This window comes from Phalangium opilio, unplaced genomic scaffold, assembly GCF_054372755.1.
Source record: "Phalangium opilio isolate 3A_F unplaced genomic scaffold, DU_Popi_V2 ptg000101l_1, whole genome shotgun sequence".
Classification (NCBI taxonomy): domain Eukaryota; kingdom Metazoa; phylum Arthropoda; class Arachnida; order Opiliones; family Phalangiidae; genus Phalangium; species Phalangium opilio.
Genome location: NW_028324204.1, coordinates 9,140,836 through 9,159,740, shown reverse-complemented (window position 1 = coordinate 9,159,740; position 18,905 = coordinate 9,140,836).

The following is an 18,905-nucleotide window of genomic DNA, read 5'->3' as shown; positions in this document are numbered from 1 at the left end:
TTTTGGGCTTCCGTGGCGCAATGGTTAGCGCGTTCGGCTGTTAACCAATAGGTTGGTGGTTCGACCCCATCCGGGAGCGGTGTTGTGAGGTCTCAGATGTGACGTAAAAAGTCAAGTTTTTTGCACAATACCTGACGAGCATTTAGGTTTTGGGCTTCCGTGGCGCAATGGTTAGCGCGTTCGGCTGTTAAGCAATAGGTTGGTGGTTCGAGCCCATCCGGGAGCGGTGTTGTGAGGTCTCAGATGTGACGTAAAAAGTCAAGGTTTTTACACAATACCTGACGAGCATTTAAATTTTGGGCTTCCTTGGCGCAATGGTTAGCGCGTTCGGCTGTTAACCAATAGGTTGGTGGTTCGACCCCATCCGGGAGCGGTGTTGTGAGGTCTCAGATGTGACGTAAAAAGTCAAGTTTTTTGCACAATACCTGACGAGCATTTAGGTTTTGGGCTTCCGTGGCGCAATGGTTAGCGCGTTCGGCTGTTAAGCAATAGGTTGGTGGTTCGAGCCCATCCGGGAGCGGTGTTGTGAGGTCTCAGATGTGACGTAAAAAGTCAAGGTTTTTACACAATACCTGACGAGCATTTAAATTTTGGGCTTCCTTGGCGCAATGGTTAGCGCGTTCGGCTGTTAACCAATAGGTTGGTGGTTCGAGCCCATCCGGGAGCGGTGTTGTGAGGTCTCAGATGTGACGTAAAAAGTCAAGGTTTTCCACAATACCTGACAACCATTTAATTTCTGAGCTTCCGTGGCTCAATGGTTAGCGCGTTCGGCTGTTAACCAATAGGTTGGTGGTTCGACCCCATCCGGGAGCGGTGTTGTGAGGTCTCAGATGTGACGTAAAAAGTCAAGTTTTTTGCACAATACCTGACGAGCATTTAGGTTTTGGGCTTCCGTGGCGCAATGGTTAGCGCGTTCGGCTGTTAAGCAATAGGTTGGTGGTTCGAGCCCATCCGGGAGCGGTGTTGTGAGGTCTCAGATGTGACGTAAAAAGTCAAGGTTTTTACACAATACCTGACGAGCATTTAAATTTTGGGCTTCCTTGGCGCAATGGTTAGCGCGTTCGGCTGTTAACCAATAGGTTGGTGGTTCGAGCCCATCCGGGAGCGGTGTTGTGAGGTCTCAGATGTGACGTAAAAAGTCAAGGTTTTCCACAATACCTGACAACCATTTAATTTCTGAGCTTCCGTGGCTCAATGGTTAGCGCGTTCGGCTGTTAACCAATAGGTTGGTGGTTCGACCCCATCCGGGAGCGGTGTTGTGAGGTCTCAGATGTGACGTAAAAAGTCAAGGTTTTTACATAATACCTGACGAGCATTTAACTTTTGGGCTTCCGTGGCGCAATGGTTAGCGCGTTCGGCTGTTAACCAATAGGTTGGTGGTTCGAGCACATCCGGGAGCGGTGTTGTGAGGTCTCAGATGTGACGTAAAAAGTCAAGGTTTTTACACAATACCTAACGAGCATTTAACTTTTGGGCTTCCGTGGCGCAATGGTTAGCGCGTTCGGCTGTTAACCAATAGGTTGGTGGTTCGAGCCCATCCGGGAGCGGTGTTGTGAGGTCTCAGAAGTGACGTAAAAAGTCAAGGTTTTTACACAATACCTGACGAGCATTTAATTTTTGGGATTCCGTGGCGCAATGGTTAGCGCGTTCAGCTGTTAATCGAAAGGTTGGTGGTTCGAGCCCACCCGGGAGAGGTGTTGTGGGGTCTCAAATGTAACGTAGAAAGCCAAAGTTTTTCCACAACACCTGACAACCATTAAATTTCTGAGCTTCCGTGGCTCAATGGTTAGCGCGTTCGGCTGTTAACCAATAGGTTGGTGGTTCGACCCCATCCGGGAGCGGTGTTGTGAGGTCTCAGATGTGACGTAAAAAGTCAAGGTTTTTACACAATACCTGACGAGCATTTAACTTTTGTGCTTCCGTGGCGCAATGGTTAGCGCGTTCGGCTGTTAACCAATAGGTTGGTGGTTCGAGCCCATCCGGGAGCGGTGTTGTGAGGTCTCAGATGTGACGTAAGAAGTCAAGGTTTTTACACAATATCTGACGAGTATTTAACTTTTGGGCTTCCGTGGCGCAATGGTTAGCGCGTTCGGCTGTTAACCAATAGGTTGGTGGTTCGAGCCCATCCGGGAGCGGTGTTGTGAGGTCTCAGATGTGACGTAAAAAGTCAAGGTTTTTACACAATACCTGACGAGCATTTAATTTTTGGGATTCCGTGGCAAAATGGTTAGCGCGTTCAGCTGTTAATCGAAAGGTTGGTGGTTCGAGCCCACCCGGGAAAGGTGTTGTGGGGTCTCAAATGTAACGTAGAAAGCCAAAGTTTTTCCACAACACCTGACAACCATTTAATTTCTGAGCTTCCGTGGCTCAATGGTTAGCGCGTTCGGCTGTTAACCAATAGGTTGGTGGTTCGAGCCCATCCGGGAGCGGTGTTGTGAGGTCTCAGATGTGACGTAAAAAGTCAAGGTTTTTACACAATACCTGACGAGCATTTAACTTTTGGGCTTCCGTGGCGCAATGGTTAGCGCGTTCGGCTGTTAACCAATAGGTTGGTGGTTCGAGCCCATCCGGGAGCGGTGTTGTGAGGTCTCAGATGTGACGTAAAAAGTCAAGGTTTTTACACAATACCTGACGAGCATTTAATTTTTGGGATTCCGTGGCGCAATGGTTAGCGCGTTCAGCTGTTAATCGAAAGGTTGGTGGTTCGAGCCCACCCGGGAGAGGTGTTGTGGGGTCTCAAATGTAACGTAGAAAGCCAAAGTTTTTCCACAACACCTGACAACCATTAAATTTCTGAGCTTCCGTGGCTCAATGGTTAGCGCGTTCGGCTGTTAACCAATAGGTTGGTGGTTCGACCCCATCCGGGAGCGGTGTTGTGAGGTCTCAGATGTGACGTAAAAAGTCAAGGTTTTTACACAATACCTGACGAGCATTTAACTTTTGTGCTTCCGTGGCGCAATGGTTAGCGCGTTCGGCTGTTAACCAATAGGTTGGTGGTTCGAGCCCATCCGGGAGCGGTGTTGTGAGGTCTCAGATGTGACGTAAGAAGTCAAGGTTTTTACACAATACCTGACGAGTATTTAACTTTTGGGCTTCCGTGGCGCAATGGTTAGCGCGTTCGGCTGTTAACCAATAGGTTGGTGGTTCGAGCCCATCCGGGAGCGGTGTTGTGAGGTCTCAGATGTGACGTAAAAAGTCAAGGTTTTTACACAATACCTGACGAGCATTTAATTTTTGGGATTCCGTGGCAAAATGGTTAGCGCGTTCAGCTGTTAATCGAAAGGTTGGTGGTTCGAGCCCACCCGGGAAAGGTGTTGTGGGGTCTCAAATGTAACGTAGAAAGCCAAAGTTTTTCCACAACACCTGACAACCATTTAATTTCTGAGCTTCCGTGGCTCAATGGTTAGCGCGTTCGGCTGTTAACCAATAGGTTGGTGGTTCGAGCCCATCCGGGAGCGGTGTTGTGAGGTCTCAGATGTGACGTAAAAAGTCAAGGTTTTTACACAATACCTGACGAGCATTTAACTTTTGGGCTTCCGTGGCGCAATGGTTAGCGCGTTCGGCTGTTAACCAATAGGTTGGTGGTTCGAGCCCATCCGGGAGCGGTGTTGTGAGGTCTCAGATGTGACGTAAGAAGTCAAGGTTTTTACACAATACCTGACGAGTATTTAACTTTTGGGCTTCCGTGGCGCAATGGTTAGCGCGTTCGGCTGTTAACCAATAGGTTGGTGGTTCGAGCCCATCCGGGAGCGGTGTTGTGAGGTCTCAGATGTGACGTAAAAAGTCAAGTTTTTTGCACAATACCTGACGAGCATTTAGGTTTTGGGCTTCCGTGGCGCAATGGTTAGCGCGTTCGGCTGGTAAGCAATAGGTTGGTGGTTCGAGCCCATCCGGGAGCGGTGTTGTGAGGTCTCAGATGTGACGTAAAAAGTCAAGGTTTTTACACAATACCTGACGAGCATTTAATTTTTGGGATTCCGTGGCGCAATGGTTAGCGCGTTCAGCTGTTAATCGAAAGGTTGGTGGTTCGAGCCCACCCGGGAGAGGTGTTGTGGGGTCTCAAATGTAACGTAGAAAGCCAAAGTTTTTCCACAACACCTGACAACCATTAAATTTCTGAGCTTCCGTGGCTCAATGGTTAGCGCGTTCGGCTGTTAACCAATAGGTTGGTGGTTCGACCCCATCCGGGAGCGGTGTTGTGAGGTCTCAGATGTGACGTAAAAAGTCAAGTTTTTTGCACAATACCTGACGAGCATTTAGGTTTTGGGCTTCCGTGGCGCAATGGTTAGCGCGTTCGGCTGGTAAGCAATAGGTTGGTGGTTCGAGCCCATCCGGGAGCGGTGTTGTGAGGTCTCAGATGTGACGTAAAAAGTCAAGGTTTTTACACAATACCTGACGAGCATTTAATTTTTGGGATTCCGTGGCGCAATGGTTAGCGCGTTCAGCTGTTAATCGAAAGGTTGGTGGTTCGAGCCCACCCGGGAGAGGTGTTGTGGGGTCTCAAATGTAACGTAGAAAGCCAAAGTTTTTCCACAACACCTGACAACCATTAAATTTCTGAGCTTCCGTGGCTCAATGGTTAGCGCGTTCGGCTGTTAACCAATAGGTTGGTGGTTCGACCCCATCCGGGAGCGGTGTTGTGAGGTCTCAGATGTGACGTAAAAAGTCAAGGTTTTTACACAATACCTGACGAGCATTTAACTTTTGTGCTTCCGTGGCGCAATGGTTAGCGCGTTCGGCTGTTAACCAATAGGTTGGTGGTTCGAGCCCATCCGGGAGCGGTGTTGTGAGGTCTCAGATGTGACGTAAGAAGTCAAGGTTTTTACACAATACCTGACGAGTATTTAACTTTTGGGCTTCCGTGGCGCAATGGTTAGCGCGTTCGGCTGTTAACCAATAGGTTGGTGGTTCGAGCCCATCCGGGAGCGGTGTTGTGAGGTCTCAGATGTGACGTAAAAAGTCAAGGTTTTTACACAATACCTGACGAGCATTTAATTTTTGGGATTCCGTGGCAAAATGGTTAGCGCGTTCAGCTGTTAATCGAAAGGTTGGTGGTTCGAGCCCACCCGGGAAAGGTGTTGTGGGGTCTCAAATGTAACGTAGAAAGCCAAAGTTTTTCCACAACACCTGACAACCATTTAATTTCTGAGCTTCCGTGGCTCAATGGTTAGCGCGTTCGGCTGTTAACCAATAGGTTGGTGGTTCGAGCCCATCCGGGAGCGGTGTTGTGAGGTCTCAGATGTGACGTAAAAAGTCAAGGTTTTTACACAATACCTGACGAGCATTTAACTTTTGGGCTTCCGTGGCGCAATGGTTAGCGCGTTCGGCTGTTAACCAATAGGTTGGTGGTTCGAGCCCATCCGGGAGCGGTGTTGTGAGGTCTCAGATGTGACGTAAGAAGTCAAGGTTTTTACACAATACCTGACGAGTATTTAACTTTTGGGCTTCCGTGGCGCAATGGCTAGCGCGTTCGGCTGTTAACCAATAGGTTGGTGGTTCGAGCCCATCCGGGAGCGGTGTTGTGAGGTCTCAGATGTGACGTAAAAAGTCAAGTTTTTTGCACAATACCTGACGAGCATTTAGGTTTTGGGCTTCCGTGGCGCAATGGTTAGCGCGTTCGGCTGGTAAGCAATAGGTTGGTGGTTCGAGCCCATCCGGGAGCGGTGTTGTGAGGTCTCAGATGTGACGTAAAAAGTCAAGGTTTTTACACAATACCTGACGAGCATTTAAATTTTGGGCTTCCTTGGCGCAATGGTTAGCGCGTTCGGCTGTTAACCAATAGGTTGGTGGTTCGAGCCCACCCGGGAGCGGTGTTGTGTGATCTCAAATGTAACGTAGAAAGCCAAAGTTTTTCCACAATACCTGACGACCATTTAATTTTTGGGCTTCCGTGGCGCAATGGTTAGCGCGTTCAGCTGTTAATCGAAAGGTTGGTGGTTCGAGCCCACCCGGGAGAGGTGTTGTGGGGTCTCAAATGTAACGTAGAAAGCCAAAGTTTTTCCACAACACCTGACAACCATTAAATTTCTGAGCTTCCGTGGCTCAATGGTTAGCGCGTTCGGCTGTTAACCAATAGGTTGGTGGTTCGAGCCCATCCGGGAGCGGTGTTGTGAGGTCTCAGATGTGACGTAAAAAGTCAAGGTTTTTACACAATACCTGACGAGCACTTAACTTTTGGGCTTCCGTGGCGCAATGGTTAGCGCGTTCGGCTGTTAACCAATAGGTTGGTGGTTCGAGCCCATCCGGGAGCGGTGTTGTGAGGTCTCAGATGTGACGTAAGAAGTCAAGGTTTTTACACAATACCTGACGAGTATTTAACTTTTGAGCTTCCGTGGCGCAATGGTTAGCGCGTTCGGCTGTTAACCAATAGGTTGGTGGTTCGACCCCATCCGGGAACGGTGTTGTGAGGTCTCAGATGTGACGTAAAAAGTCAAGTTTTTTGCACAATACCTGACGAGCATTTAGGTTTTGGGCTTCCTTGGCGCAATGGTTAGCGCGTTCGGCTGTTAAGCAATAGGTTGGTGGTTCGAGCCCATCCGGGAGCGGTGTTGTGAGGTCTCAGATGTGACGTAAAAAGTCAAGGTTTTTACACAATACCTGACGAGCATTTAAATTTTGGCTTCCTTGGCGCAATGGTTAGCGCGTTCGGCTGTTAACCAATAGGTTGGTGGTTCGACCCCATCCGGGAGCGGTGTTGTGAGGTCTCAGATGTGACGTAAAAAGTCAAGTTTTTTGCACAATACCTGACGAGCATTTAGGTTTTGGGCTTCCGTGGCGCAATGGTTAGCGCGTTCGGCTGTTAAGCAATAGGTTGGTGGTTCGAGCCCATCCGGGAGCGGTGTTGTGAGGTCTCAGATGTGACGTAAAAAGTCAAGGTTTTTACACAATACCTGACGAGCATTTAAATTTTGGGCTTCCTTGGCGCAATGGTTAGCGCGTTCGGCTGTTAACCAATAGGTTGGTGGTTCGACCCCATCCGGGAGCGGTGTTGTGAGGTCTCAGATGTGACGTAAAAAGTCAAGTTTTTTGCACAATACCTGACGAGCATTTAGGTTTTGGGCTTCCGTGGCGCAATGGTTAGCGCGTTCGGCTGTTAAGCAATAGGTTGGTGGTTCGAGCCCATCCGGGAGCGGTGTTGTGAGGTCTCATATGTGACGTAAAAAGTCAAGGTTTTTACACAATACCTGACGAGCATTTAAATTTTGGGCTTCCTTGGCGCAATGGTTAGCGCGTTCGGCTGTTAACCAATAGGTTGGTGGTTCGAGCCCATCCGGGAGCGGTGTTGTGAGGTCTCAGATGTGACGTAAGAAGTCAAGGTTTTTACACAATACCTGACGAGTATTTAACTTTTGGGCTTCCGTGGCGCAATGGTTAGCGCGTTCGGCTGTTAACCAATAGGTTGGTGGTTCGAGCCCATCCGGGAGCGGTGTTGTGAGGTCTCAGATGTGACGTAAAAAGTCAAGGTTTTTACACAATACCTGACGAGCATTTAATTTTTGGGATTCCGTGGCAAAATGGTTAGCGCGTTCAGCTGTTAATCGAAAGGTTGGTGGTTCGAGCCCACCCGGGAAAGGTGTTGTGGGGTCTCAAATGTAACGTAGAAAGCCAAAGTTTTTCCACAACACCTGACAACCATTTAATTTCTGAGCTTCCGTGGCTCAATGGTTAGCGCGTTCGGCTGTTAACCAATAGGTTGGTGGTTCGAGCCCATCCGGGAGCGGTGTTGTGAGGTCTCAGATGTGACGTAAGAAGTCAAGGTTTTTACACAATACCTGACGAGTATTTAACTTTTGGGCTTCCGTGGCGCAATGGTTAGCGCGTTCGGCTGTTAACCAATAGGTTGGTGGTTCGAGCCCATCCGGGAGCGGTGTTGTGAGGTCTCAGATGTGACGTAAAAAGTCAAGGTTTTTACACAATACCTGACGAGCATTTAATTTTTGGGATTCCGTGGCAAAATGGTTAGCGCGTTCAGCTGTTAATCGAAAGGTTGGTGGTTCGAGCCCACCCGGGAAAGGTGTTGTGGGGTCTCAAATGTAACGTAGAAAGCCAAAGTTTTTCCACAACACCTGACAACCATTTAATTTCTGAGCTTCCGTGGCTCAATGGTTAGCGCGTTCGGCTGTTAACCAATAGGTTGGTGGTTCGAGCCCATCCGGGAGCGGTGTTGTGAGGTCTCAGATGTGACGTAAGAAGTCAAGGTTTTTACACAATACCTGACGAGTATTTAACTTTTGGGCTTCCGTGGCGCAATGGTTAGCGCGTTCGGCTGTTAACCAATAGGTTGGTGGTTCGAGCCCATCCGGGAGCGGTGTTGTGAGGTCTCAGATGTGACGTAAAAAGTCAAGGTTTTTACACAATACCTGACGAGCATTTAATTTTTGGGATTCCGTGGCAAAATGGTTAGCGCGTTCAGCTGTTAATCGAAAGGTTGGTGGTTCGAGCCCACCCGGGAAAGGTGTTGTGGGGTCTCAAATGTAACGTAGAAAGCCAAAGTTTTTCCACAACACCTGACAACCATTTAATTTCTGAGCTTCCGTGGCTCAATGGTTAGCGCGTTCGGCTGTTAACCAATAGGTTGGTGGTTCGAGCCCATCCGGGAGCGGTGTTGTGAGGTCTCAGATGTGACGAAAAAAGTCAAGGTTTTTACACAATACCTGACGAGCATTTAACTTTTGGGCTTCCGTGGCGCAATGGTTAGCGCGTTCGGCTGTTAACCAATAGGTTGGTGGTTCGAGCCCATCCGGGAGCGGTGTTGTGAGGTCTCAGATGTGACGTAAGAAGTCAAGGTTTTTACACAATACCTGACGAGTATTTAACTTTTGGGCTTCCGTGGCGCAATGGCTAGCGCGTTCGGCTGTTAACCAATAGGTTGGTGGTTCGAGCCCATCCGGGAGCGGTGTTGTGAGGTCTCAGATGTGACGTAAAAAGTCAAGTTTTTTGCACAATACCTGACGAGCATTTAGGTTTTGGGCTTCCGTGGCGCAATGGTTAGCGCGTTCGGCTGGTAAGCAATAGGTTGGTGGTTCGAGCCCATCCGGGAGCGGTGTTGTGAGGTCTCAGATGTGACGTAAAAAGTCAAGGTTTTTACACAATACCTGACGAGCATTTAAATTTTGGGCTTCCTTGGCGCAATGGTTAGCGCGTTCGGCTGTTAACCAATAGGTTGGTGGTTCGAGCCCACCCGGGAGCGGTGTTGTGTGATCTCAAATGTAACGTAGAAAGCCAAAGTTTTTCCACAATACCTGACGACCATTTAATTTTTGGGCTTCCGTGGCGCAATGGTTAGCGCGTTAAGCTGTTAATCGAAAGGTTGGTGGTTCGAGCCCACCCGGGAGAGGTGTTGTGGGGTCTCAAATGTAACGTAGAAAGCCAAAGTTTTTCCACAACACCTGACAACCATTAAATTTCTGAGCTTCCGTGGCTCAATGGTTAGCGCGTTCGGCTGTTAACCAATAGGTTGGTGGTTCGAGCCCATCCGGGAGCGGTGTTGTGAGGTCTCAGATGTGACGTAAAAAGTCAAGGTTTTTACACAATACCTGACGAGCACTTAACTTTTGGGCTTCCGTGGCGCAATGGTTAGCGCGTTCGGCTGTTAACCAATAGGTTGGTGGTTCGAGCCCATCCGGGAGCGGTGTTGTGAGGTCTCAGATGTGACGTAAGAAGTCAAGGTTTTTACACAATACCTGACGAGTATTTAACTTTTGAGCTTCCGTGGCGCAATGGTTAGCGCGTTCGGCTGTTAACCAATAGGTTGGTGGTTCGACCCCATCCGGGAGCGGTGTTGTGAGGTCTCAGATGTGACGTAAAAAGTCAAGTTTTTTGCACAATACCTGACGAGCATTTAGGTTTTGGGCTTCCTTGGCGCAATGGTTAGCGCGTTCGGCTGTTAAGCAATAGGTTGGTGGTTCGAGCCCATCCGGGAGCGGTGTTGTGAGGTCTCAGATGTGACGTAAAAAGTCAAGGTTTTTACACAATACCTGACGAGCATTTAAATTTTGGCTTCCTTGGCGCAATGGTTAGCGCGTTCGGCTGTTAACCAATAGGTTGGTGGTTCGACCCCATCCGGGAGCGGTGTTGTGAGGTCTCAGATGTGACGTAAAAAGTCAAGTTTTTTGCACAATACCTGACGAGCATTTAGGTTTTGGGCTTCCGTGGCGCAATGGTTAGCGCGTTCGGCTGTTAAGCAATAGGTTGGTGGTTCGAGCCCATCCGGGAGCGGTGTTGTGAGGTCTCAGATGTGACGTAAAAAGTCAAGGTTTTTACACAATACCTGACGAGCATTTAAATTTTGGGCTTCCTTGGCGCAATGGTTAGCGCGTTCGGCTGTTAACCAATAGGTTGGTGGTTCGACCCCATCCGGGAGCGGTGTTGTGAGGTCTCAGATGTGACGTAAAAAGTCAAGTTTTTTGCACAATACCTGACGAGCATTTAGGTTTTGGGCTTCCGTGGCGCAATGGTTAGCGCGTTCGGCTGTTAAGCAATAGGTTGGTGGTTCGAGCCCATCCGGGAGCGGTGTTGTGAGGTCTCATATGTGACGTAAAAAGTCAAGGTTTTTACACAATACCTGACGAGCATTTAAATTTTGGGCTTCCTTGGCGCAATGGTTAGCGCGTTCGGCTGTTAACCAATAGGTTGGTGGTTCGAGCCCATCCGGGAGCGGTGTTGTGAGGTCTCAGATGTGACGTAAAAAGTCAAGGTTTTCCACAATACCTGACAACCATTTAATTTCTGAGCTTCCGTGGCTCAATGGTTAGCGCGTTCGGCTGTTAACCAATAGGTTGGTGGTTCGACCCCATCCGGGAGCGGTGTTGTGAGGTCTCAGATGTGACGTAAAAAGTCAAGGTTTTTACATAATACCTGACGAGCATTTAACTTTTGGGCTTCCGTGGCGCAATGGTTAGCGCGTTCGGCTGTTAACCAATAGGTTGGTGGTTCGAGCCCATCCGGGAGCGGTGTTGTGAGGTCTCAGATGTGACGTAAAAAGTCAAGGTTTTTACACAATACCTAACGAGCATTTAACTTTTGGGCTTCCGTGGCGCAATGGTTAGCGCGTTCGGCTGTTAACCAATAGGTTGGTGGTTCGACCCCATCCGGGAGCGGTGTTGTGAGGTCTCAGATGTGACGTAAAAAGTCAAGTTTTTTGCACAATACCTGACGAGCATTTAGGTTTTGGGCTTCCGTGGCGCAATGAATAGCGCGTTCGGCTGTTAAGCAATAGGTTGGTGGTTCGAGCCCATCCGGGAGCGGTGTTGTGAGGTCTCAGATGTGACGTAAAAAGTCAAGGTTTTTACACAATACCTGACGAGCATTTAAATTTTGGGCTTCCTTGGCGCAATGGTTAGCGCGTTCGGCTGTTAACCAATAGGTTGGTGGTTCGACCCCATCCGGGAGCGGTGTTGTGAGGTCTCAGATGTGACGTAAAAAGTCAAGTTTTTTGCACAATACCTGACGAGCATTTAGGTTTTGGGCTTCCGTGGCGCAATGGTTAGCGCGTTCGGCTGTTAAGCAATAGGTTGGTGGTTCGAGCCCATCCGGGAGCGGTGTTGTGAGGTCTCAGATGTGACGTAAAAAGTCAAGGTTTTTACACAATACCTGACGAGCATTTAAATTTTGGGCTTCCTTGGCGCAATGGTTAGCGCGTTCGGCTGCTAACCAATAGGTTGGTGGTTCGACCCCATCCGGGAGCGGTGTTGTGAGGTCTCAGATGTGACGTAAAAAGTCAAGTTTTTTGCACAATACCTGACGAGCATTTAGGTTTTGGGCTTCCGTGGCGCAATGGTTAGCGCGTTCGGCTGTTAAGCAATAGGTTGGTGGTTCGAGCCCATCCGGGAGCGGTGTTGTGAGGTCTCATATGTGACGTAAAAAGTCAAGGTTTTTACACAATACCTGACGAGCATTTAAATTTTGGGCTTCCTTGGCGCAATGGTTAGCGCGTTCGGCTGTTAACCAATAGGTTGGTGGTTCGAGCCCATCCGGGAGCGGTGTTGTGAGGTCTCAGATGTGACGTAAAAAGTCAAGGTTTTCCACAATACCTGACAACCATTTAATTTCTGAGCTTCCGTGGCTCAATGGTTAGCGCGTTCGGCTGTTAACCAATAGGTTGGTGGTTCGACCCCATCCGGGAGCGGTGTTGTGAGGTCTCAGATGTGACGTAAAAAGTCAAGGTTTTTACATAATACCTGACGAGCATTTAACTTTTGGGCTTCCGTGGCGCAATGGTTAGCGCGTTCGGCTGTTAACCAATAGGTTGGTGGTTCGAGCCCATCCGGGAGCGGTGTTGTGAGGTCTCAGATGTGACGTAAAAAGTCAAGGTTTTTACACAATACCTAACGAGCATTTAACTTTTGGGCTTCCGTGGCGCAATGGTTAGCGCGTTCGGCTGTTAACCAATAGGTTGGTGGTTCGACCCCATCCGGGAGCGGTGTTGTGAGGTCTCAGATGTGACGTAAAAAGTCAAGGTTTTTACACAATACCTGACGAGCATTTAAATTTTGGGCTTCCTTGGCGCAATGGTTAGCGCGTTCGGCTGTTAACCAATAGGTTGGTGGTTCGACCCCATCCGGGAGCGGTGTTGTGAGGTCTCAGATGTGACGTAAAAAGTCAAGTTTTTTGCACAATACCTGACGAGCATTTAGGTTTTGGGCTTCCGTGGCGCAATGGTTAGCGCGTTCGGCTGTTAAGCAATAGGTTGGTGGTTCGAGCCCATCCGGGAGCGGTGTTGTGAGGTCTCATATGTGACGTAAAAAGTCAAGGTTTTTACACAATACCTGACGAGCATTTAAATTTTGGGCTTCCTTGGCGCAATGGTTAGCGCGTTCGGCTGTTAACCAATAGGTTGGTGGTTCGAGCCCATCCGGGAGCGGTGTTGTGAGGTCTCAGATGTGACGTAAAAAGTCAAGGTTTTCCACAATACCTGACAACCATTTAATTTCTGAGCTTCCGTGGCTCAATGGTTAGCGCGTTCGGCTGTTAACCAATAGGTTGGTGGTTCGACCCCATCCGGGAGCGGTGTTGTGAGGTCTCAGATGTGACGTAAAAAGTCAAGGTTTTTACATAATACCTGACGAGCATTTAACTTTTGGGCTTCCGTGGCGCAATGGTTAGCGCGTTCGGCTGTTAACCAATAGGTTGGTGGTTCGAGCCCATCCGGGAGCGGTGTTGTGAGGTCTCAGATGTGACGTAAAAAGTCAAGGTTTTTACACAATACCTAACGAGCATTTAACTTTTGGGCTTCCGTGGCGCAATGGTTAGCGCGTTCGGCTGTTAACCAATAGGTTGGTGGTTCGAGCCCATCCGGGAGCGGTGTTGTGAGGTCTCAGATGTGACGTAAAAAGTCAAGGTTTTTACACAATACCTGACGAGCACTTAACTTTTGGGCTTCCGTGGCGCAATGGTTAGGGCGTTCGGCTGTTAACCAATAGGTTGGTGGTTCGAGCCCATCCGGGAGCGGTGTTGTGAGGTCTCAGATGTGACGTAAGAAGTCAAGGTTTTTACACAATACCTGACGAGTATTTAACTTTTGGGCTTCCGTGGCGCAATGGTTAGTGCGTTCGGCTGTTAACCAATAGGTTGGTGGTTCGACCCCATCCGGGAGGGGTGTTGTGAGGTCTCAGATGTGACGTAAAAAGTCAAGTTTTTTGCACAATACCTGACGAGCATTTAGGTTTTGGGCTTCCGTGGCGCAATGGTTAGCGCGTTCGGCTGTTAAGCAATAGGTTGGTGGTTCGAGCCCATCCGGGAGCGGTGTTGTGAGGTCTCAGATGTGACGTAAAAAGTCAAGGTTTTTGCACAATACCTGACGAGCATTTAAATTTTGGGCTTCCTTGGCGCAATGGTTAGCGCGTTCGGCTGTTAACCAATAGGTTGGTGGTTCGACCCCATCCGGGAGCGGTGTTGTGAGGTCTCAGATGTGACGTAAAAAGTCAAGTTTTTTGCACAATACCTGACGAGCATTTAGGTTTTGGGCTTCCGTGGCGCAATGGTTAGCGCGTTCGGCTGTTAAGCAATAGGTTGGTGGTTCGAGCCCATCCGGGAGCGGTGTTGTGAGGTCTCAGATGTGACGTAAAAAGTCAAGGTTTTTACACAATACCTGACGAGCATTTAAATTTTGGGCTTCCTTGGCGCAATGGTTAGCGCGTTCGGCTGTTAACCAATAGGTTGGTGGTTCGAGCCCATCCGGGAGCGGTGTTGTGAGGTCTCAGATGTGACGTAAAAAGTCAAGGTTTTCCACAATACCTGACAACCATTTAATTTCTTAGCTTCCGTGGCTCAATGGTTAGCGCGTTCGGCTGTTAACCAATAGGTTGGTGGTTCGACCCCATCCGGGAGCGGTGTTGTGAGGTCTCAGATGTGACGTAAAAAGTCAAGGTTTTTACATAATACCTGACGAGCATTTAACTTTTGGGCTTCCGTGGCGCAATGGTTAGCGCGTTCGGCTGTTAACCAATAGGTTGGTGGTTCGAGCCCATCCGGGAGCGGTGTTGTGAGGTCTCAGATGTGACGTAAAAAGTCAAGGTTTTTACACAATACCTAACGAGCATTTAACTTTTGGGCTTCCGTGGCGCAATGGTTAGCGCGTTCGGCTGTTAACCAATAGGTTGGTGGTTCGAGCCCATCCGGGAGCGGTGTTGTGAGGTCTCAGATGTGACGTAAAAAGTCAAGGTTTTTACACAATACCTGACGAGCACTTAACTTTTGGGCTTCCGTGGCGCAATGGTTAGCGCGTTCGGCTGTTAACCAATAGGTTGGTGGTTCGAGCCCATCCGGGAGCGGTGTTGTGAGGTCTCAGATGTGACGTAAGAAGTCAAGGTTTTTACACAATACCTGACGAGTATTTAACTTTTGGGCTTCCGTGGCGCAATGGTTAGCGCGTTCGGCTGTTAACCAATAGGTTGGTGGTTCGACCCCATCCGGGAGCGGTGTTGCGAGGTCTCAGATGTGACGTAAAAAGTCAAGTTTTTTGCACAATACCTGACGAGCATTTAGGTTTTGGGCTTCCGTGGCGCAATGGTTAGCGCGTTCGGCTGTTTAGCAATAGGTTGGTGGTTCGAGCCCATCCGGGAGCGGTGTTGTGAGGTCTCAGATGTGACGTAAAAAGTCAAGGTTTTTACACAATACCTGACGAGCATTTAAATTTTGGGCTTCCTTGGCGCAATGGTTAGCGCGTTCGGCTGTTAACCAATAGGTTGGTGGTTCGACCCCATCCGGGAGCGGTGTTGTGAGGTCTCAGATGTGACGTAAAAAGTCAAGTTTTTTGCACAATACCTGACGAGCATTTAGGTTTTGGGCTTCCGTGGCGCAATGGTTAGCGCGTTCGGCTGTTAAGCAATAGGTTGGTGGTTCGAGCCCATCCGGGAGCGGTGTTGTGAGGTCTCAGATGTGACGTAAAAAGTCAAGGTTTTTACACAATACCTGACGAGCATTTAAATTTTGGGCTTCCTTGGCGCAATGGTTAGCGCGTTCGGCTGTTAACCAATAGGTTGGTGGTTCGAGCCCATCCGGGAGCGGTGTTGTGAGGTCTCAGATGTGACGTAAAAAGTCAAGGTTTTTACACAATACCTGACGAGCACTTAACATTTGGGCTTCCGTGGCGCAATGGTTAGCGCGTTCGGCTGTTAACCAATAGGTTGGTGGTTCGAGCCCATCCGGGAGCGGTGTTGTGAGGTCTCAGATGTGACGTAAGAAGTCAAGGTTTTTACACAATACCTGACGAGTATTTAAATTTTGGGCTTCCGTGGCGCAATGGTTAGCGCGTTCGGCTGTTAACCAATAGGTTAGTGGTTCGACCCCATCCGGGAGCGGTGTTGTGAGGTCTCAGATGTGACGTAAAAAGTCAAGGTTTTTACACAATACCTGACGAGCACTTAACTTTTGGGCTTCCGTGGCGCAATGGTTAGCGCGTTCGGCTGTTAACCAATAGGTTGGTGGTTCGAGCCCATCCGGGAGCGGTGTTGTGTGATCTCAAATGTAACGTAGAAAGCCAAAGTTTTTCCACAATACCTGACGACCATTTAATTTTTGGGCTTCCGTGGCGCAATGGTTAGCACGTTCGGCTTTTAACCAATAGATTGGTGGGTTCGAGCCCATCCGGGAGCGGTGTTGTGAGGTCTCAGATGTGACGTAAAAAGTCAAGGTTTTCCACAATACCTGACAACCATTTAATTTCTGAGCTTCCGTGGCTCAATGGTTAGCGCGTTCGGCTGTTAACCAATAGGTTTTTGGTTCGACCCCATCCAGGAGCGGTGTTGTGAGGTCTCAGATGTGACGTAAAAAGTCAAGGTTTTTACATAATACCTAAACGAGCATTTAACTTTTGGGCTTCCGTGGCGCAATGGTTAGCGCGTTCGGCTGTTAACCAATAGGTTGGTGGTTCGAGCCCATCCGGGAGCGGTGTTGTGAGATCTCAGATGTGACGTAAAAAGTCAAGGTTTTTACACAATACCTAACGAGCATTTAACTTTTGGGCTTCCGTGGCGCAATGGTTAGCGCGTTCGGCTGTTAATCGAAAGGTTGGTGGTTCGAGCCCACCCGGGAGAGGTGTTGTGGGGTCTCAAATGTAACGTAGAAAGCCAAAGTTTTTCCACAACACCTGACAACCATTAAATTTCTGAGCTTCCGTGGCTCAATGGTTAGCGCGTTCGGCTGTTAACCAATAGGTTGGTGGTTCGAGCCCATCCGGGAGCGGTGTTGTGAGGTCTCAGATGTGACGTAAAAAGTCAAGGTTTTTACACAATACCTGACGAGCACTTAACTTTTGGGCTTCCGTGGCGCAATGGTTAGCGCGTTCGGCTGTTAACCAATAGGTTGGTGGTTCGAGCCCATCCGGGAGCGGTGTTGTGAGGTCTCAGATGTGACGTAAGAAGTCAAGGTTTTTACACAATACCTGACGAGTATTTAACTTTTGGGCTTCCGTGGCGCAATGGTTAGCGCGTTCGGCTGTTAACCAATAGGTTGGTGGTTCGACCCCATCCGGGAGCGGTGTTGTGAGGTCTCAGATGTGACGTAAAAAGTCAAGTTTTTTGCACAATACCTGACGAGCATTTAGGTTTTGGGCTTCCGTGGCGCAATGGTTAGCGCGTTCGGCTGTTAAGCAATAGGTTGGTGGTTCGAGCCCATCCGGGAGCGGTGTTGTGAGGTCTCAGATGTGACGTAAAAAGTCAAGGTTTTTACACAATACCTGACGAGCATTTAAATTTTGGGCTTCCTTGGCGCAATGGTTAGCGCGTTCGGCTGTTAACCAATAGGTTGGTGGTTCGACCCCATCCGGGAGCGGTGTTGTGAGGTCTCAGATGTGACGTAAAAAGTCAAGTTTTTTGCACAATACCTGACGAGCATTTAGGTTTTGGGCTTCCGTGGCGCAATGGTTAGCGCGTTCGGCTGTTAAGCAATAGGTTGGTGGTTCGAGCCCATCCGGGAGCGGTGTTGTGAGGTCTCAGATGTGACGTAAAAAGTCAAGGTTTTTACACAATACCTGACGAGCATTTAAATTTTGGGCTTCCTTGGCGCAATGGTTAGCGCGTTCGGCTGTTAACCAATAGGTTGGTGGTTCGAGCCCATCCGGGAGCGGTGTTGTGAGGTCTCAGATGTGACGTAAAAAGTCAAGGTTTTTACACAATACCTGACGAGCACTTAATATTTGGGCTTCCGTGGCGCAATGGTTAGCGCGTTCGGCTGTTAACTAATAGGTTGGTGGTTCGAGCCCATCCGGGAGCGGTGTTGTGAGGTCTCAGATGTGACGTAAGAAGTCAAGGTTTTTACACAATACCTGACGAGTATTTATTTTTTGGGCTTCCGTGGCGCAACGGTTAGCGCGTTCGGCTGTTAACCAATAGGTTAGTGGTTCGACCCCATCCGGGAGCGGTGTTGTGAGGTCTCAGATGTGACGTAAAAAGTCAAGGTTTTTACACAATACCTGACGAGCACTTAACTTTTGGGCTTCCGTGGCGCAATGGTTAGCGCGTTCGGCTGTTAACCAATAGGTTGGTGGTTCGAGCCCATCCGGGAGCGGTGTTGTGTGATCTCAAATGTAACGTAGAAAGCCAAAGTTTTTCCACAATACCTGACGACCATTTAATTTTTGGGCTTCCGTGGCGCAATGGTTAGCACGTTCGGCTTTTAACCAATAGATTGGTGGTTCGAGCCCATCCGGGAGCGGTGTTGTGAGGTCTCAGATGTGACGTAAAAAGTCAAGGTTTTCCACAATACCTGACAACCATTTAATTTCTGAGCTTCCGTGGCTCAATGGTTAGCGCGTTCGGCTGTTAACCAATAGGTTTTTGGTTCGACCCCATCCAGGAGCGGTGTTGTGAGGTCTCAGATGTGACGTAAAAAGTCAAGGTTTTTACATAATACCTAAACGAGCATTTAACTTTTGGGCTTCCGTGGCGCAATGGTTAGCGCGTTCGGCTGTTAACCAATAGGTTGGTGGTTCGAGCCCATCCGGGAGCGGTGTTGTGAGATCTCAGATGTGACGTAAAAAGTCAAGGTTTTTACACAATACCTAACGAGCATTTAACTTTTGGGCTTCCGTGGCGCAATGGTTAGCGCGTTCGGCTGTTAATCGAAAGGTTGGTGGTTCGAGCCCACCCGGGAGAGGTGTTGTGGGGTCTCAAATGTAACGTAGAAAGCCAAAGTTTTTCCACAACACCTGACAACCATTAAATTTCTGAGCTTCCGTGGCTCAATGGTTAGCGCGTTCGGCTGTTAACCAATAGGTTGGTGGTTCGAGCCCATCCGGGAGCGGTGTTGTGAGGTCTCAGATGTGACGTAAAAAGTCAAGGTTTTGACACAATACCTGACGAGCACTTAACTTTTGGGCTTCCGTGGCGCAATGGTTAGCGCGTTCGGCTGTTAACCAATAGGTTGGTGGTTCGAGCCCATCCGGGAGCGGTGTTGTGAGGTCTCAG